This window comes from Mobula birostris, chromosome 3, assembly GCF_030028105.1.
Source record: "Mobula birostris isolate sMobBir1 chromosome 3, sMobBir1.hap1, whole genome shotgun sequence".
NCBI lineage: Eukaryota > Metazoa > Chordata > Chondrichthyes > Myliobatiformes > Myliobatidae > Mobula > Mobula birostris.
Window position 1 is genome coordinate 5,685,360 of NC_092372.1, and position 22,179 is coordinate 5,707,538.

The 22,179-nt window shown below is 45.2% G+C and overlaps 1 protein-coding gene across 2 annotated transcripts in view; it reads right to left on the reverse strand.

Moving 5' to 3' along the window:
* The window catches only part of LOC140194525 (zinc finger and BTB domain-containing protein 7C), a 261,687-nt gene that overhangs the window by 116,049 nt on the left and 123,459 nt on the right, over positions 1-22,179 (reverse strand). The window contains exon 1 of one of the 2 annotated variants that reach the window (XM_072251731.1): positions 1,058-1,154. The exons of the other annotated variant lie outside the window; for it this stretch is intronic. The gene's annotated coding sequence lies outside the window, so the exon portion shown is untranslated. Of the gene's footprint in view, positions 1-1,057; positions 1,155-22,179 lie in introns of those variants that run through there. 2 annotated transcript variants of the gene reach the window in all.

Consider the following 22,179-nt stretch of genomic DNA (forward strand, 5'->3'; position numbering starts at 1 on the left):
TGGAATTCTCTGCCACAGGAAACAGTTGAGGCCAGTTCATTGGCTATATTTAAGAGGGAGTTAGATATGGCCCTTGTGGCTAAAGGGATCAGGGGGTATGGAGGGAAGGCAGGTACAGGGTTCTGAGTTGGATGATCAGCCATGATCATACTGAATGGTGGTGCAGGCTCGAAGGGCCGAATGGCCTACTCCTGCACTTATTTTCTATGTTTCTATATCAATGCATATATCATATACATACCACCCAGAGATTCATTTTCTTGCAGGCATTTACAGGAAAATAAAGACAATAACTCTGATTCTGAGAGAAGGAGATTCTCAAAGGAATGGAGGGTGGTGAAGGCAGGGAAGAGAGGGGAGGGTGCTTTGAATAATGGCCTAATGATTTTGAATGCAACACCTGTGAAAAGACTTTAAAACTATGCCCTCTTGTGTTAGCCATTTCAGGCCTGGGAAAAAGCCTCTAGCTATCCACATGATCAATGCCTCTCATCACCCTATACACCTCTGTCAGGTCACCATGCAGCATGAGACTACATGGAGAAGGAAGCAAAGTTAGTGATCAGCAGCTTAGTTGGAAGAGAGTCAAGAGAAAAACAGGCTTAATTGTATGTCGGTTAATACTGTACACAAAAATACATTTACTAAGTGCTTTATTAGTTATTCAAATTCTGGTGCTTTACACAGTAAATTTGTACACTACTATTGTTCATACCAAATGGGAACAATCAAGCTCTCCTGAGAAGGGAAAATAACGAACTCCAGATTTCTAACTGTGCGCCTCTCTTTTCACAATGCACACTGAACTTTCTCCCCATCCTCAACGTACTGGCCTCTTCTGGGAACAACAGATATAGTTTTAAAAAAACATCAGTTCTTCACTACTAATTTTATTCAAAAGACCCACAAGGAACTCTCAAAATTAGTAACCAGACGCACCGACTACGATTCGGTGATCTCTGCTTAGACACAGTCAAAAGCATAAACTTTGTTCTGTTTACAAATTTAACCACACTAGCACTTAAAAAGAGGCAGAATGAAGATCAGCAAGACTTACAGTGGACAGGGTAGTTTCAGACAGGCACAGGCTTCTTATTGTGGGAATCAGTAGCCCAAAAGGCAGAGATGCGCACACGGTGACAAGATGAGTGAGAGCGGTGAGACACACTGCTTCAGTGTGCTATAGAGCAGTTCTTCTCACCTGTCCTCCCGGCAGCAAGGGCACCGTGCCAATGACAAGAGGATATGGGAAAGGGTTGGTCCCAGCACTTCAGGAAAGAACCCACAGGGCGGCGGCAAGAAATGGATAAAGGCCAGTCCTTTATATGAATATAGAGATGATTTTACCCAGAAATATAGTTCGGAGATTCAGAATGTCAACTTTGAATTGTTTGTGTGGTTTACCACTGTTTGTAGATTCAAGACTGTTTAATGTCATTTCCAGTACACAAGTGTGAAGGAGAACAAAATAATTGTTACTCTGGATCTGATACAGCACAAACAAAAAACACACAGAAAATGAAGAATACAATAACAATAGAAAACACAATGAATATAAATAAGTGAGATAGTTTATATACTTAGGTCAGAGAAAGAGAAACCGAGGGAGATGCCTATTCTCAAATAGCTGGATTTTAAAATGTGAAGTTAAAAATGTGAATCCGCCTGCATACATCACAGGGAACACAGTGCGACGGGTTGAAAAGTGTCCAAGGAAAGATTGTAGAACTGGCTTAAACCCATAGCAATTAAGGAAGGGCGTGATGTAGTCTATAATATGCCGGAACACCCTCCCTCTCCTTCCATTCTCTACACCCAATGAATATGTCCTATGCAGTGTTAGCCAGGGGAAATAAACGCTGATTTAAATACAACCTTAAAGGCTGTGCAGAACAGCAATGTTAAATGCTGCTGTACCAGTGGAGGCTTTTAAACAGGGTTGCCAGCAGTGCTGAGCAGTTATCAAAGGTGCCAAGGAAACGCCCCTCTGCTGCTAGGCCAGTTTGAACTGGATCACCCCACCCCTCACTCTGCTGGCAACCCCTATAGCCCTTTTGCATGAGGAGACAGAATTTAGGAATGTGATCTAACCACATGCTACCAGATATTAAAACACCACCACTCCCACCCCCTACTCTTGTCTCTCCTATTACACTGGAATGTTTATTCAGCCTCTCCTACACATTCTCACACAGCTAAAGCCATACACTGTGTTTGTAACCCGCCCAGGTTGGGAGGTGGGCTGTTCAGGGCTGGCATCATCAGATATGACGTTAACTCTCACACTGCTGGTGGCCTCTGGCAGATACCTGGTGAAAATGAATCCCTGATGTTAGTACTTTTTTTAAAAAAGTCATTTAAAAAAATACTTGTCCCACTCCCATCAGGGAGGAGGTTACACAGCAGCCACGCCAGAACCACCAGACTCAAAAATACTTACTTCTCCCAAGCAGTAAGGCTGATCAACACCTCCACCCACTAACCCACCTCTCCACACACCCAACCACCACTACTTTATCATTTCCTGTCAGTCACCTTATGTATAGACACTCCTGTGCCTAGTGTCACTTTATGGACATACAATCCATCCATGTATATAAGCTACCTTACATATTCATATTTATTGTGTTTTTTTAAATTGTTTCTGTTCTTTATTTTATTATGTTTTTTTGTGTTGCATCAGATCCAGAGTAATAATTATTTTGTTCTCCTTTACACTTCTGAAAAGGACATTAAACAATCTTGAATTTTGAATTTGTGGGAATCAGCCAGTGATGCTGAAGTCGGTATTTTGCCAGTACGTTGGAGCATAATGAAGATGGAAGGGCAATAAAGATAATGTAACAAAGATAGAAAGGCAGTAACATACAGGGTCCTTCTTGGTGGCAGAGGTCAGTTGTTTGAAGGATACGGTCAAAGTAGTAGGAATAGTGGTGCCTCGTGAAGATGACACCATCAGACATAGAAGCAAGATTGGGCCATTTAGCCCATCGATCTGCTCCACCATTTGATCATCATTTATTTGTTATGAGTTAAACACTAAAACGTAAAAGAGTACAACACAGAAACAGGCCCTTCAGCCCACAGTGTTGTGCCAAACCAATTAAATTAGTAAACAGATGACCAGCTAATCGCCTCTGCCTACACATTGTTTGTCCTTCAAATTTTTCAATGTCCTCTCATTCATGTGCATACCTAAATGTCTCTTAGAAGTCCCCAATGTATCTGCCTCGACCACCTCAACCCTAGGCAGAGCACTCCAGGCACCCACAACTCTGTGTAAAAAACCCAAGTTTGTCCAATCTCTCGTTATCGCATGTCTTCTAATCTGGACAACATCCTGGTTAACCCTTTCTGCACCCTCTCCAAAGCTTCAACATCCTTCCATAATGGGGCAACCAGATGCAGCCTACCCAGAGTTTTATAAAGCTGCAACATAACTTGCTGACTTTTGATCTCAATGCTTTGATTAATATGCAAGCATGCCATATGTCTTCTTAACCACCCTATCAACCTGTGTAGCTACTTTCAGGAACGATGAACTTGTATTCCAAGATCCTTCTGAAAGTGCAGTGTATACTGGCAGTATAATCTGGATGGCCAACACATCAGTCATCCTAGTGCTATCAAGTCAGCTGGCCAACCCTACTTCAGTGAGGAATACAACAAGCAGCAGCACTGGACTAAGATGAGTACTTGGTAACAGGACTAAAGTAAGGGGATAACAACTGCCCAGTAGCTCCGATGTCCACCATTATGCAGTCATAATGCCATAGAACACTACAGCACAGAAACAGGCCCTTCAGCCCATCTAGTCCATGTTGAACATTTATACTGCCCAGTCCCATCGACCTGCACCAGGACCATCGCCCTCCACACCCCTCTCAATCATGTAACTATCCAGATTTCCCTTAAAAGTTGAAATCAAAATCACGTCCACCACTGGCACTGTCAGCTTGCTCCACACTCCCACCACCCTCTGAGTGAAGAGGTTTTCCCTCATGTAAGCCTTAAACATTTCACCTTTCACCCTTAACCCGTGAACTCTGGATGTACTTCCACCCAACCTCAGTGAAAAAGCTTGCTTGCATTTACCCTATCTATACCCCTCATAATTTTGGATACATCTATCAAATCTCCTCTCAATCTTCTATATTCTAGGGAATAAAGTTCAATCATGAAGTACTTCAAGAGGCTGGTTATGGCATGCATCAGCTCCGGCCTCCCAGACAACCTCAAGGCACTGCAAATTGCCAATTGCTGAAACAGACCCATGGCAGATACCATCTCCCTGGCCCAACACCCATCTCTGGAACATCTAGATGATAAAGCAACATACAACAGACGCCCATTTATTGACTGCATCTCCGCTTTCACCTTTGGGACCCCATGATATTACAGCTCAGGGTGTTGGAGTTAAGAGTTCAGTTCCGGCGTCCTCTGTAAGTGTGCGTGTGTGTGTGTGTGTATATGTGTGTGTGTGTGTGTGTGTGTCTGGGTGTTGGTGTGTGTGTGTTTCTGTGTGAGTGTCTGTGTGTTGGTGTGTGTGTGTTTCTGTCTGTGTATGGGTGTGTGTGAGTGTCTGTGTGTCTGTCTGTCTCTGTTGGGGTGTGTGTGTGTGTCTGAGTCTGTGACTGTGTCTCTGGGTGTGTTTCTGTGTGTGTGTGTGTGTGTGTCTGAGTCTGTGACTGTGTTTCTGTGTGTGTGTGTCTCTGTTGGTGTGTGTGTGTGTGTGTGTGTGTGTGTCTGAGTCTGTGACTGTGTTTCTGTGTGTGTGTCTCTGTTGGTGTGTGTGTGTGTGTCTCTCTCTGTTGGTGTGTGTGTGTGTGTGTGTGTGTCTCTCTCTGTTGGTGTGTGTGTGTGTGTGTCTGAGTCTGTGACTGTGTGTGTGTGTGTGTCTGAGTCTGTGACTGTCTCTGTGTGTGAGTGTTTCCATCAGGTGTTCCAGTTTTCTCCCACAGTGAACAGACACTCTGGTTGGTAGGTTAACTGGTCATTGTAGATTGCCCTGTGATTGTGATTAGGCTGGGGTTAAATCAGTGGGCTGCTGGGTGGCTTGAAGGGCTGGAAAGGCCTGTACTGTAGATCGAAACATAATGAAACTTCCCCCCCACCCACCCCACTTCTATTCTCTATCGTGACCTTTTACTTCTTCTCACCTTCATATGACTTCTCCATGTGTCCCCTCCTCCCTCCCTTTCTCCTATGGTCCACTCTCCTCTCCTATCAGATCCTCTCTTCTCCAGCCCATGACCTTTCCCATCCACTTGCCCTCACCTATCACCTCTCTCCCCTCCCCCCAGCTTACAATTCAGGCATCTCCCCCCTGCCCTCTCAGTCCCGAAGAAAGGTCTCGGCCTAAAACATTGACTGTTTACTTTTTCTCCCCCCATAGATGCTGCCTGACCTGCAGAGTTTCTCTAGCATTTTGTTTGTGTTACAGTGAAATACAGTGTTTGTGTCAATGACCAGCATAGTCCAAGGATATGCTGGGGGCAAGCCACAAGTGATGCCATGCTTCTGGCATGCCCATGGGTCCTGTACATTCTAGGAATGTGGGAGGAAACTGGAGCACCCGGCAGACACCCCTGCTGAAATCTGGAGGAAAACACAGAGGATGCAGAGGGGGATCACAAGGTCAAGGAAAGAGGACCAGGTCGAGACAACAGAGACTTATGGAGAAGAGGAGTTCGGTGAGTAATAAAATGGACGAGTTCACGGCGCTAGCCAGGCATCAGAGAACATTTCAGGAGTGCAGTGTTATGTGTTTCACTGGAACGGGGCTGCACAAGGACATACCCAATCAAAACTTTTCCATGGACGGCTTCCAGACCAGTAAGTGTAAAGGAGTTGGGTGTTTACTGTTCTGGCTAACAACAGATGGTGCAATTCGGATCATATTACAATCGAGGAACGTGTTTGTAAACCGGATATTGAACTTTTTACTGTTGGACTTCGGCCATATTCCACCGAGATACAACACTGGGCAGCACAGGAGGTCATTCCTGCCTGTGGCCATCGAATGTGCAGGTCCTCCCGTGGAGGGTCAGACACCCTGAGCCAATAGACTGGTCCTGGACTTATTTTCCATCTGGCATAGTTTGCATTTTGTTGTTTGATTGTTTGTGGTTTTTGTATTGCTATATTTACGCTCTATTCTTGGTTGGTGCGGCTGTAACGAAACCAAATTTCCCTCGGGATCAATAAAGTATATCTATCTATCTATGAAAGCCACGTGGTCACAGGGAGAACATACAAACCCCTTACAGACAGTGGCCGGAACCGAGCCCCAGTCCCTGGAGTAGTAAAGAGTTATGCTAACCACTACATTACTGTACTACCCTTTCTATGCTAAGTACTGCCCTTACTCTGCTCTAGCTATGTTGATGCTATGTCTATGGTGATGAAGTGCTTTGAGAGGTTAGTAATGGCTGGAAACAACTCCTGCCTCAGCAAGGACTTGGACTCACTGCAATGTGCCCGCAGCACAATAGGTCTACAGCAGATGTGATCTCATTGACTCTTCACTTGCCCTTGGATCACAGCTCAGCAATTGGCATAATCATTCCTACAGTTCTGATCAAGAAGATACAAAAACTGGGACTCCATACCTTCCTCTGCAACTGGATCCTCAAAGGAAGACCACAGTCTGTGCAGATCGGAAATAACATCTCCACCTAAATGATAATTAGCAGTGGTGCACCTCAGGGTAGGCTTAGCTCACTGCTCTACTCTCTCTATACCCATGATTGTATGACTAGGCACAACTCAAATGCCATCTATAAACTTACTGATAAAACTATTGTTGGTAGAATTTCAGATGGTGACAAGACGATATAAGGAAGCGAGACAGATCAGCTGGTTGAGTGGTGTTACAGCAACAATCTTGCACTCAATGTCAGTAAGAGCAAAGAGCTGATTGTGGACTTCAGAAAGTGAGGCAAGGAAACACACACCAGTCCTGATAGATGGATCAGAAGTGGAGAGAGTGAGCAATTTCAAGATCCAGGGTGTCCACATCTTTGAGAATCTATCCTGGTCCTAACATAACGATGCACAAGGCATGACAGTAGTTACCTTTCATGAGGAGTTTGAGGAAATTTGATATGTCACCAAAGGCACAATCAAATTTCCACTGATGTACCATGGAGAGCATTCGAATTGGCTGCATCACCATCTGGTATGGGCAGGGGTGATGCACAGGATCAAAATGAGCTGCAGAAAGTTGTAAACTCAGTCAGCTTCATTATGGACATGAGCCTCCCCAGCATCCAGGAGATCTGCAAGGAATGATGCCTCAAAAAGGCAGCATCCAACATTAAGTACCCACATCACCCACAACATGTTGTCTTCTCATTGCTACCATCAGGGAGGCACAGGAGCCTGAAGACACACACTAAATGTTCCAGGAACAGATTCTTCCCCTCTGCTAGGCTTCTGAATGGACAATGAACCCATGAATACTAACTCAATGACTCATCGTAATTATATGTGCCCTGTGCTGTGTGGCTGTTGGCTCTGGGATTTGCACCTTGGTCCAGAGGAATGCTGTTTCATTTGGCTGTGTTCATGTGTATGGTTGAATGACAATTAAACTTGATAGTGCACCAAGACCTCTACTTCCCTGGATAGCTAAGGAAATTCAGCATTTGCCAATGACTCATCAATTCCTACAGGCGCATCAGAGGAAGATTCCTATCCAGATGCATCACAGCTTGGTATGGCAACTGCTAAAATCATAAGAAATTGCAGACAGCTCTGAATGCAGCTGAGCCCATCATAGAAAGGAACCTCCCCTCAAATGAATACATCTACACTTCCCGCCCCCTCAGGAAAGCCGACAATATAATCAAGGACCCTCCCCCCTCCTATATCTTCCAGCAGAAGAAACAAAAGCTTGAAAGCATCTATCACGAGACACAAGGGAATGTTTGGGGCCCCAACAGAGCAGATGCAGGGTGTGAGTGGGCAAATGAAGCATGTATTCCCCCTGTGGGGATAAGTGCCAGGAAGGAATTAATGGGGAGGGATGAATGGACAAGGGATTCTCGGAGAGAGTGATCCCTGCAGATAGCGGAGAGAGTGGGGAGGTAAAGATGTGATTCGTGGCAGGGTCCCATTGAAGGTGGTGGAAGTTGCAGAGGGTGATGTGTTGGATGCAGAGGCTCGTAGGACAGTAGATAAAAACAAGAGGAGTAGCATTTCTTCTGCTTGCAGGGATAAGTGCCAGGAAGGATTGCCCTGTTAGAAACATAGGAAAAATGTCTACAGCACCATACAGGCCCTTCGGCCCACAATGCTGTACTTACTTTAGAAAATACCTAGGGTTACCCATAGCCCTCTGTTTTTCTAAGCTCCATGTACCCATCCAGCAATTTCTTAAAAGACCCTATCGTATCCGTGAGAAGAAGTGGTCTCAATACTGACCCCTGCGAAATATCATTTGTCACTGGCCTCCAACCAAAAAGTTCCTCCTTCATTCCCATTTTTTGCCTCCTGTATGTCAGCCAGACTTCAAATCCATGGTAGTAACTTCCCTGTCATAACATGGGCTCTTGCTAAGCTGCCTCTGTGTGGCATCTTGTAAAAGCCTTCTAAAAGCCCAAAGAAACAACATCCACTTTGTCATACCTGCTTATTTCCTTAACAAATTCCAACAGACATGTCAGAATATTTCCCCTCAAGGAAACCATGCTGACTTTGGCCTATTTTGTCATGTGCCTACAAGTATTCTGAAAACTCATCCTTAACGATAGACTCCAACATCTTCCCAACCCCTGGGGTCAGACTAAGTCGCCTTCCAATTTTCTTCTTTTGCCTCTCCCGCCTTAAAGAGTGGAGTGACATTTGCAATTTTTCAGTCCTCCATTACCTTTCCAGAATCTTGAGATTCTTCAAGGATGACAATGCCTCCACAATCTCTTCACCTACCTTTTCTTGGAACACTGGGGTGTAGTCCACCTGGTCCAGGTGACTTATCAACCTTCAGACCTTTCACTTTCCCAAGCACTTGCTCCTTAGTACACACTCACTTCTGCCCCTGACACTTTTGCATTTCTGGCATTCTGGAAGTGACTTCCACAGTGAAGACCAGCACAAAATGATTACAAAGCTCATCTGCGATTTCTTCTCTACCACACCCCCCCCCTCCCCCGCCACCCCAGCATCATTTACAGTGGTCCAATATCCAGTCTCGTCTCTCTTTCACTTTCATATCCGAAAAATCTCTTTTATATTACTGGCCAGTTAACATTCATATTTCATCTTTTCTCCCTATGGCTTTTTAGTTGCCTTCTATTGGCTTTTAAAAACTTCACACTAATTTTTGCTATATTATAAGCCCTCTCTTTTGCTTCTATGCTGTCTTTGACTTCACTTGTCAGTCACACCTACCTCATCCTCCGTTTAGAATACCACTTCATCTTTGGGAAGAACCTTCCCTGCGCATTCCGAACTGCCCCCGGCAACTCCATCTGTTGCTATTCTGCCATCATCGCGGATAGTGTCCCTTCCAATTAACGTCCAGTTCCAATTCCCCTTCCAGCTAGCTCCTATCTCATGCCTCGAAATTCCTTTACTCCACTGTAATACTGATACATCGGATTTTTGCTTTTCTTTCTCAAAGTGCAGGGTGAATTCTGTCATATTATCACTGCCTCCTAATGATTCCTTTCACTTAAGCTCCCTAGTCAAATTTAAGAACGTAAGAAATAGGAGCAGGAATAGGAGTCACTACTGTCTGGGAAAAACAGTTTATATAGAACATAGAATAGTACAGCACAGTACAGGCCCTTCAGCCCATAATGTTGTGCTGACCCTCAAACCCTGCCTCCCATATAACCACGCACCTTAAATTCCTCCATATACCTATCCAGTAGTCTCTTAAATATCACTAGTGTATCTGCCTCCACCACCAACTCAGGCAGCGCATTCCATGCACCAACCACTGAGTAAAAAAAACCTTCCTCTAATATCCCCCTTGAACTTTCCACCCCTTATCTTAAAGCCATGTCCTCTTGTATTGAGCAGTGGTGCCCTGGGGAAGAGGAGCTGGCTGTCCACTCCATCTATTCCTCTTAATATCTTGTATACATCTATCATGTCTCCTCTCATCCTCCTTCTCTCCAAAGAGTACAGCCCTAGCTTCCTTAATCTCTGATCATAATGCATACTCTCTAAACCAGGCAGAATCCTGATAAATCTCCTCTGTACCCTTTCCAATGCTTCCACATTCTTCCTATAGTGAGGCGACCAGAAATGGGCACAGTACTCCAAGTGTGGCCTAACGAGAGTTTTATAGAGCTGCATCATTACATCGCGACTCTTAAACTCTGTCCCTCGACTTATGAAAGCTAACACCCCATAAGCTTTCTTAACTACTCTATCTGCCTGTGAGGCAACTTTCAGGGATCTTTGGACATGTACCACCAGATCCCTCTGCTCCTCCACACTACCAACTACCCTGCCATTTACTTTGTACTCTGCCTTGGAGTTTGTCCTTCCAAAGTGCACCACCTCACACCTCTCTGCGTTGAACTCCATCTGCCACTTCTCAGCCTACTTCTGCATCCTATCAATGTCTCTCTACAATCTTCGACAATCCTCTACATTATCCACAACACCACCAACCTTTCTATCGTCTGCAAACTTGCCAATCCACCCTTCTACCCCCACATCCAGGTCATTAATAAAAAATCACGAAAAGTGCAGGTCCCAGAACCAATCCTTGTGGGACACCACTAGTCACAATCCTCCAATCCGAATGTACTCCCTCCACCACGACCCACTGCCTTCTGCAGGCAAGCCAATTCTGAATCCACCTGGCCAAACATCCCTGGATCCCATGCTTCTGACTTTCTGAATAAGCCTACTGTGTAGAACCTTGTCAAATGCCGTACTAAAATCCATGTAGATCATATCCACTGCACTACCCTCATCTACATGCCTGGTCACCCCCTCAAAGAACTCTATCAGGCTTGTTAGACACGATCTGTCCTTCACAAAGCCATGCTGACTGTCCCTGATCAGACCATGATTCTCTAAATGCCCAGAGATCCTAACTCTAAGAATCTTTTCCAACAGCTTTCCCACCACAGACGCAAGGCTCACTGGTCTATAAGCACCCGGACTATCCCTACTACCTTTTTTGAACAAGGGGACAACATTCACCTCCCTCCAATCCCGTTGACAACGAGGACATAAAGATCCTAGCCAGAGGCTCAGCAATCTCTTCCCTCGCCTCGTGGAGCAGCCTGGGGAATACTCCGTCAGGCCCCGGGGGCTTATCTGTCCAAATGTATTTTAACAACTCCAACGCCTCCTCTCTTTTAATATCAACATGCTCCAGAACATCAACCTCACTCATATTGTCCTCACCGTCATCAAGTTCTGTCTCATTGGTGAATACCGAAGAGAAGTATTCATTGAGGACCTCGCTCACTTCCACAGCCTCCAGGCACATCTTCCCACCTTTATCTCTAATCGGTCCTACCTTCACTCCTGTCATCCTTTTTTTTCTTCACATAATTGAAGAATGCCTTGGGGTTTTCCTTTACCCTACTTGCCAAGGCCTTCTCACGCCCCCTTCATGGTCTCCTCAGCCCCTTCTTAAGCTTCTTCCTTGCTGCCCTATATTCCTCAATAGACCCATCTGATCCTTGCTTCCTAAACCTCATGTATGCTGCCTTCTAGATATTCCACCTCACTGGTCACCCATGGTTCCTTCACCCTACCATTCTTTATCTTCCTCACCAGGACAAATTTATTCCTAACACCCTGCAAGAGATCCCTAAACATCGACCGCATGTCCATAGTACATTTCTCTGCAAAAACATCATTCCAATTCACACCCGCAAGTTCTAGGCTTATAGCCTCATAATTTTCCCTTCCCCAATTAAAAAGTTTCCTGTCCTCTCTGATTCTATCCTTTTCCATAATAATGCTAAAGGCCAGGGAGCGGTGGTCACTGTCCCCCAGATGCTCACCCACTGAGGGATCTGTGACCTGACCCGGTTCGTTACCTAATACTAGATCTAGTATGGCATCCCTCCAGTCGGCCTGTCCACATACTGTGACAGGAATCCATCCTGGACACACTTAACAAACTCTGCCCCATCTAAGCCATTGGAACTAATCAGGTGCCAATCAATATTAGGGAATTTAAAGTTGCCCATGATAACAACCCTGTTATTTTTGCACCTTTCCAAAAACTGCCTCCCAATCTGCCCCTTGGTATCTCTGCTGCTACCAGCGGGCCTATAGAATACTTCCAATAGAGTAACTGTTCCCTTCCTGCTCCTGACTTCCACCCATACTGACTCAAAAGAGGATCCTGCTACATTCCCCAACCTTTCTGTAGCTGTAATAGTATCTCTGACCTGTAATGCCACCCCTCCTCCCCTTCCCCCCCCATCCTTTTTAAAGCACTGAAATCCAGGAATATTGAGAATCCATTCCTGCCCTGGTGCCAGCCAAGTCTCTGTAATGGCCACTACATCATAATTCCATGTATGTATCCAAGCTCTCAGTTCATCACCTTTGTTCCTGATGCTTCTTGCATTGAACAACACACACTTTAGACCTTCTGCCTTACTACCTTTACACCCTTTATTCTGCTTCTCTATCCTCAAAGCCTCTCTATATGTTAGATCTGGCTTTACTCCATGCATTTCTTCTACTGCTCTATCACTCCAGGTCCCATCCCCCTTGCAAATTAGATTAAACCCTCCCGAACTATGCTAGCAAACCTACTTGCAAGTATATTGCTCCCCCTTGAGTTCAGGTGCAACCCATCCAATCTGTACAGGTCCCACCTTCCCCAGAAGAGATCCCAATGATCTAAAAATCTAAAACCCTGCTCTCTGCACCAACTCCTCAGCCATGCATTCAACTGCCATCTCCTCCAATTCTTATCATTGCTAGCATGTAGCACTGGCAGCAATCCTGAGAACGCCACCCTTGAGGTCCTGTTCTTCAGCATTTTACCTAGTTCCCGAAACCACACTTCAGGACCTCATCCCTCTTCCTGCCTATGTCATTGGTATCAACATACATCACGACTTCGCTCTCGTACCAGGATGTCGTGCACCCGGTCAGAGACATCCCAGACCCTGGCACCCAGGAGGCAACAAACCATGCGGGTGTCCTTCTCACGTCCACAAAATCTCCTGTCTGCTCCCGACTATAGAGTCCCCAATGATGACAGCTCTCCTCTTCTCCATCCCACCCTTCTGTACCACAGGGTCAGACTCAGTGCCAGAGGCTCTGCCACCGTGGCTCACCCCTGGTCAGTCGTCCCTGCCAACAGTATCCAGGACAGTATACTTATTATTCAGGGGAATGTCTGCAGGGGTGCTCTGCACTACCTGTCTACTCACCTTCACTTTCCCCCCACAGACTGTCACCCAACGACCTGTTTCCGGCAGCCTAAGTGTGACTACCTCCCTGTAGCTCTCATCTATGACTGCCTCATTCTCCCTTATGAGTCAAAGGTCATCCAGCTGCTGCTCCAGATTCCTTACACGGTCTTCCAGATCGCCCAGCCGCATGCACTTCTGGCAGATGTGACTCTGCGGGAGATGGGAGTTCCCCCAAGACTGCCACATCTCACACGAGAGGCACATCACCGTCTCAGGAGGCATTGTAAAGCCAAACTGGGAACAAGCTCGTCCTCCGCCTCTTCTCGTTGAAGCCTCTCAAGCCAAAGCTCCACTCACTCACTGGCCGCTCCACTTGAACTACCACTCTATTTATTTGTTTGAGCTTTTCAAACTGCTTGGTCACCTGACCTCGATTGCCCAATCAGCTGCTTTCTGCTGAGTCTGAGCTATTCAAATCTTGATTGCCCAATCAGCTGCTTTCTGCTGAGCTATTCAAATCTTGATGAACTTGATTGCACAGTCCAACTGCCAAATCTGTCAGAATCTCTCGAGTCAAAGCTTCAAAGCTCCACTCCTTCACTGGCCGCTTTCTCCTCATCTCCGTCCTAAATCTTCCCCCCTGAATCTTGAGGCAATGTCCCCTCGTTCTAGTCTCACCGACCAATGGAAACAATTTTCCTACTTCCATCTTATCTATCTCTTTCAAAATTTTGTATGTTTCTATAAGATTCCCTCTCATTCTTCTGAACTCCAGAGTATAGTCCCAGGTGACTCAATCTCCCCTCCTAAATTAACACCTTCATCCCTGGAATCAACCTAGTGAACCTCCTCTGCACTGCCTCCAAAGCCAGTATATCCTTCCACAAGTATGGAGAACAAAACTGCACACAGTACTCCAGATGTGGCCTCACCAGTACCCTGTACAGTTGCAGCATGACCTCCCTGCTCTTGAATTCAATCCCCCTAGCAACGAAGGCCAACATTCTGTTTGTTTTCTTAAAAACCTGTTCATTACACAACATTCAATCCAGAATTGCCACTCCCACAGCAGGCTCAACCACAAGGTATTCTAAAAAGCCATTTTGTAAGCATTCTGCAAATTCCCTCTTTTAGGATTCAGCACCAACCTGATTTTCCCAATCTGCCTGTATAGATTAGATTAGATTAGATTAGATTAGATTAGATTAGATTATGAGGACACTCAGTCCTCGTTTATTGTCATTTAGAAATGCATGCATTAAGAAATGATACAATGTTCCTCCAGAATGATATCACAAGAAAACACAGGACAAACCAAAACTAAAACTGACAAAACCACATAATTATAACATATAGTTACAACAGTGCAAAGCAATACCATAATTTGATAAAGAGCAGACCATGGGCATGGTAAAAAAAAAGTCTCAAAGTCCCGATAGACTCATCATCTCATGCAGGCGGCAGAAGGGAGGAACTCTCCTTGCCATGAACCTCCAAGCGCCGCCAACTTGCCGATGCAGCACCATTGGAAACACCCGACCACAGCGGACACTGAGTCCGTCCGAAAACTTCGAGCCTCCGAACAGCCCCTCCGACACAGCCTCTCCGAGCATCATCCTCTGCCGCGCGCTTTGACTCCACCCTGGCCGCCGAGCAACAAGCAAAGCCGAGGACTTGGGACCTTCTCCTCCGGAGATTCCAGACCACACAGTAGCAGCAGCAGTGAAGCAGGCATTTCAGAAGTTTCACCAGATGTTCCTCCGTGCTCTCACATCCGTCTCCATCTAATCAAGATTGTGCACGGCACCCTACTTAACAAATAAGAGACATCACCACCGGAGTGGCCGCTGCGAGCTGCGCCACCGCATATTGAAATCCCCCATGACTAGAGTGACATTGCCATTTTGACGTGCCTTTTCTATCTCCCATTGTAATTTGAAGGCCACATCCTGGCTACTGTTCAGAGGCCTCCATACAAGTCCCATCGGGTCCCTGAAGAAATTTAAATCAGGTCCCATCAAGAAGTTTAAGGGGGGGGGGTTAAGCACCTTTGAGAATCACGAGAACTCTCTTCTCCTTGACGCACTGGTAGGAAGCAGTCAAGGAAGATTCTCCTTCCTCGAGGCTGTTCACAGGGCACTGGGAAGATAGGGTGAGGGTGAGTGTTTGGGAAATGGGGGAGATGTGAGAGGGCAGCATCAACGACACCATTGTGTGCATGGTCCTGTTGTTGCTCATGCCGTTCTGCTGAACATTGTGGGCAAGCTATATTGGTGTATCTGAATCTGAGTGAAAAGTAGCATGCAGTATGTATACTCAGGGACCTCCTGTACCTAAAATAGTGGCCACTCACCATACAGTCATGGTTTTCTGCTGCTGCAGCCCATCCACTTCAAGCTTTGAATCATGCATTCAAAGATGTGCTTCTGCACAGCACTGTTGTAACTTGTGGTTATTTGAGTTACTGCCGCCTTCCTGTCAGCTTGAACCAGTCTGGCCATTCTTCTCTGACCTCTCTCATTAACAAAGTGTTTTCACCCACAGAGCTCCTGATCACTGAATGTTTTCTTTTTGTTTTTTGCACCATTCTCTGTAAACTCAAGAGACTGCTCTGCATACAAATTCCTGGAGATCAGCAGTTTCTGAGATACTCAAACCATCCCTTCTGGCACCAACAATCACCCTACGGTCAAAGTCAATTAGATCACCTTTCTTCTGGTGTTCGGTCTGAACAACAATTGAACTACATGACCATGTCTGCATGCTCTTACGCATTGAGTAGCTGACACATGATTGGCGGTACAGAGTGGTGGGACAGCCCAGAGCACCTGTAGATGTGAACTTCCCACTGTTCAGGACATTTACAGAGACAGGTGTGTAAGAAGGGCCCTAAGGATCATTGGGGACCCGAGTCACCCCAACCACAAACTGTTCCAGCTGCTACCATCTGGGAAACGGTACCGCAACATAAAAGCCAGGACCAACAGGCTCCAGGAAAGCTTCTTCCACCAGGCTATCAGACTGATTAATTCACGCTGATACAATTGTATTTCTATGTTATATTGACTGTCCTGTTGTACATACTATTTATTAGAAATTACTATAAATTTCACATTGCACATTCATACATATATGTAACATAAAGAATTTTACTCGTCATATATGTGCAGGATGTAAGAAATAAAGTCAATTCAATTTGGATTAACAAGCAGGTGTACTGGCGTACCTAATAAAGTGGCCACTGAGTGTAATTCCTGACGCAGGGGGTTGACTTGACATATTGGTCATTCCTTTGTCTCCACAGATGTTGCTTGGCTTACTCAGTTCTTCAAAATATTTTTTTTCCATTTTTCTCCTGCTTTTTCAACCTCTTAGAATACAGTTCTTTTGCAAAGAAACACACAAAAAGTAGTGGATATAGAAACATAGAAAACCTACAGCACAATATAGGCCCTTCGGCCCACAACACTGTGTCGGGCATGTACTTATTTTAGAAATTACCTAGGGTTACCCATAGCCCTCTATTTTTCTAACCACCATGTGCCTATCCAGGAGTATCTTAAAAGACCTTATCGTATCCGCTTCCACCACCATTGCTGGCAGCCCATTCCACGCACTCACCACTCTCTGTGTAAAAAACTTACCCCGACATCTCCTCTGTACCTACTCCCCAGCACCTTAAAACTGTGCCCTCTCATGTTAGCCATTTCAGCCCTGGGAAAAAGCCTCTGGCTATCCACATGATAAATGCCTCTCATCATCTTATACATCTCTATCAGGTCACCTCTCATCCTCTGTCACTCTAAGGAGAAAAGACTTGAGTTCACTCAACCTATTCCCAGAAGGTATGCTCTCCAATCCAGACAACATCCTTGTAAATCTCCTTTGCACCCTTTCTATGGCTTCCATATTCTTCCTTTAGTGAGGCGACCTGAACTGAGAACAGTACTCCAAGTGGAGTCTGACCAGGGTCCTATACAGTTGCAATATTACCTCTCAGCTCTTAAACTCCCACGGTTGATGAAGGCCAATACACCGTATGCCTTCTTAACCACAGAGTCAACCTGCACAGCAGCTTTGAGTGTCCTATGGACTCGGACTTCAAGATCCCTCTGATCCACCACACTGCCAAGAGTCTTACCATTAATACTATATTCTGCCATCATATTTGACCTACTAAAATGAACCACCTCACACTTATCCGGGTTGAACTCTATCTGCCACTTCTCAGCCCAGTTTTACATCTTATCGATGTCCTGCTGTAACCTCTGACAATCCTCCACACTATCCACAACACTCCCAACCTTTGTGTCATCAGCAAATTTACTAACCCATCCCTCCACTTCCTCATCCAGTTCATATATAAAAATCACGAAGAGAGGGGGTCCCAGAACAAATCCCTGAGGCACACCACTGGTCACCAAATTCCATACAGAATATGACCGGTCTACACCACTCTTTGCCTTATGTGGGCAAGGCAGTTCTGGATCCACGAAGCAAGGTCCCCTTGTATCCCACGTCTCCTTACTTCCTCAAGAAGCCTGGCACAAGGCACCTTATCAAATGCCTTGCTGAAATCCATGTACACTACATCTACTGCTCTACCTTCATCAATGTTTTTAGTCACATCTTCAAAAAATTAAATAGGCTCATAAGGCATGACCTGCCTTTGACAAAGCCATGCTGACTATTCCTAATCATATTATACCTCTCCAAATGTTCATAAATCCTGCCTCTCAGGATCTTCTCCATCAACTTAACAACCACTGAAGTAAGACTCACTGGTCTATAATTTCCTGGGCTATCTCTACTCCCTTTTCTGAATAAGGGAACAACATCTATATCCCTCCAATCCTCCGGAACCTCTCCCATCCCCACTGATGACGTAAAGATCATTGCCAGAGGTTCAGCAATCTCCTCCCTCACCTGCCATAGTAGCCTGGGGTACATCTCATCCGGTCCCAGAGACTTATTCAACTTGATGCTTTTCAAAAGCTCCAGCATATCCTCTTTCATAATGTCTATATGCTCAAGCTTAACAATCCACTGCAAGTCATCACTACAATCACCAAGATCCTTTTCTGTAGTGAATATTGAAGCAAAGTATTCATTAAGTACCTCTGCTATCTCCTCTGGTTCCATACACACTTTTCCACTGTCACACTTGATTGGTCCTATTCTTTCACATTTTATCCTCTTCCGCTTCACACACTTATAGAATGCCTTGCGGTTTTCCTTAATCCTGCTCACCAAGGCCTTCTCATGGCCCCTTCTGACTCTCCTAATTTCGTTATTAAGTTCCTTCCTGCTAGCCTAATAATCTAGATCTCTATCGTTACCTAGCTTTTGGAACCTTTCATAAGTTTTTCTTTTCTTCTTGACAAGATTTTCAACACCTTTGCACACCACGGTTCCTGTACCCTACCATCCATTCCCTGTCTCAGTGGAACGTACCTATGCAGAACGTCACGCAAATATCCCCTGAACATTTGCCACATTGCTGCTGTACATTTCCCCGAGAACTTCTGTTCCCAATTTATCCTTCCATGTTCCTGCCTAATAGCTTCATATTTCCCCTTACTCCAATTAAACGTTTTCCTAACTTGTCTGTTCATATCCCTCTCCAATTCTATGGTAAAGGAGATAGAATTGTGATCACTATCTCCAAAATGCTCTCTCACTGAGAGATCTGACACTTGGCAAGGTTCATTTCCCAATACCAGATCAAGTACAGCCTCTCCTCTTGTAGGCTGATCTACATATTGTGTCGGGAAACCTTCCTGAACACACCTAACAAATTCCACCCCATCTGAACCCCTTGCTCTAGGGAGATGCCAACCAATATTTGGGAAATTAAAATCTCCCACCATGAAAACCCTATTATTATTACACCCTTCCAGAATCTGTCTCCTTATCTGCTCCTTGATAACCTTCTTACTATTGGGTAGTCTATAAAAAACACCCAGTAGAGTTATTGACCCCTTTCTGTTTCTAACTTCCACCCACAGAGACTCAGTAACCATATAACCATATAAAAATTACAGCATGGAAACAGGCCATCTTGGTCCTTCTAGTCCGTGCCGAACTCTTACTCTCACCTAGTCCCACCAACCTGCACTCAGCCCATAACCCTCCATTCCTTTCCTGTCCATATAGCTGTCCAATTTAACTTTAAACGACAACATCGAACCTGCTTCAACCACTTCTGCTGGAAGCTCGTTCCACACAGCTACCACTCTCTGAATAAAGAAGTTCCCCTTCAAGTTACCCCTAAACTTTTGTCCTTTAACTCTCAACTCATGTCCTCTTGTTTGAATCTCCCCCACTCTCAATGGAAAAAAGCCTATCCACGTCAACTCTATCTATCCCCCTCATAATTTTAAATACCTCTATCAAGTCCCTCCTCAACCTTCTATGTTCCAAAGAATAAAGATCCAACTTGCTCAACCTTTCTCTGTAACTTAGGTGATGAAACCCAGGTATCATTCTAGTAAATCTTCTCTGTACTCCCACTATTTTGTTGACATCCTTCCTACAATTCGGTGACCAAAACTGTACACAATACTCAAAATTTGGCCTCACCAATGCCTTGTACAATTTCAACATTACATCCCAACTCCTATACTCAATGTTCTGATTTATAAAGGCCAGCATACCAAAAGCTTTCTTCACCACCCTATCCACATGAGATTCCGACTTCAGGGAACTATGCACCATTATTCCTAGATCCCTCTGTTCTACTGCATTCCTCAATGCCCTACCATTTACCATGTATGTCCTATTTTGATTAGTCCTACCAAAATGTAGCACCTCACATTTATCAGCATTAAACTCCATCTGCCATGTTTCAGCCCACTCTTCTAACTGGCCTAAATCTCTCTGCAAGCTTTGAAAACCTACTTCATTATCCGCAACTCCCCCTATCTTAGTATCATCTGCATACTTACTCATCCAATTCACCACCCCATCATCCAGATCATTAATGTATATGACAAATAAAACTGGATCCAGTACAGATGCCTGAGGCACAACACTAGTCACTGGCCTCCAATCTGACAAAGTTATCCACCACTACCCTCTGGCGTCGCCCATCCAGCCACTGCTGAATCCATTTTACTACTTCAATATTAATACCTAACGATTGAACCTTCCTCACCAACCTCCCATGTGGGACCTTGTCAAAGGCCTTACTGAAGTCCATATAGACAGCGCCTTACCCTCGTCAACATTCCTAGTAACCTCTTCAAAAAAATTCAATAAGATTTGTCAAACATGACCTTCCACGCACAAATCCATGTTGACTGTTCCCAATCAGACCCTGCCTATCCAGATTATTATAAATACCATCTCTAAGAATACTTTCCATCAGTTTACCCACCACTGACGTCAAACTCACAAGCTGATAATTGCTAGGTTTACTCTTAGAACCCTTTTTAAACAATGGAACAACATGAGCAATATGCCAATCCTCCGGCACCATCCTCGTTTCTAATGACATTTGAAATATTTCTGTCAGAGCCCCTGCTATTTCCACACTAACTTCCTTCAAGGTCTTAGGGAATATTCTGTCAGGACCCAGAGACTTATCCACTTTTATATTCCTTAAAAGCTCTAGTACTTTCTCTTCTTTAAACATCATAGTTTCCATAACTTCCCTACCTGTTTCCCTTGCCTTACACAATTCAATATCCTTCTCCTTAGTGAATACTGAAGAAAAGAAATTGTTCAGAATGTCCTGACGAAGGGTCTCGGCCTGAAACGTCGACTGCACCTCTTCCTAGAGATGCTGCCTGGCCTGCTGCATTCACCAGCAACTTTTATGTGTGTTGCTTGTTCAGAATCTTTTGGCTCCACACATAGCTGTCCACTCTGATGCTCTAAGGGATTCCTCCACGATTTCCTCCTATTCTGCAGCTGTGACACTATATCTGATCTGCAGTGCCACGCCCCCACCTCTTTTGCCTCCCTCCCTGTCCTTTCTGAAACATCTAAAGTCTGGTACTCTAAGTAACCGTTTCTGACCCTGAGCCATCCAAGTCTCTGTAATGGCCACAATGTCATAGCTCCAAGTACTGATCCACACTCTAAGCTCATCCGCTTTGTTCACGATGCTTTTTGCTTTAAGATAGTCACATAAACCATCCGTCTGAGTGCACCCCTTCTCTATCACCTGCCTATCTTCCCTCTTGCACTGTCTCCAAGCTATCTCCATTTCTGAGTCTCTTCAGTTTGGTTCCCACCCCCCAGCAATTCTAGTTTAAACTCTCCCCAATTGCCTTAGCAAACCTCCCTGCCAGAATATTGGTCTCCCTCGTAATCAGGTGCAACCCTTCCTTTTTGTACAGGTCACGCCTGCCCCAGAAGAGGTCCCAATGATCCAGAAACCTGAATCTTTGCCTCCTGCTCCAATCCCTCAGCCACGCATTTATCCTCCATCTCACTCTATTCCGAAACTCACTGTCGCATGGCACAGGCAGTAATCCTGAGATTACTACCTTTGAGGTCCTGCTTCTCAACTTCCTTCCTAACTCCCTGTAGTTTGTTTTCAGGACCTCCTCCCTTTTCCTACCTATGTCATTGGTACCAATATGGATACGGCCTAGTACATCACAGATAAATGCCTCCCCACCACTGAGCACATCTACTTGGAGCGCTGTCGTAGGAAAGCAGCATCCATCATCAGGGAGCCCCACCACCCAGACCATGCTCTCTTCTCACTGCTGCCATCAGGAAGGAGGTACAAAAGCCTCAGGACCCACACCACCAGGTTTAGGAACAGTTATTACCTGTCACCCTGCTGAACCAGAGGAGATAGCCTCAC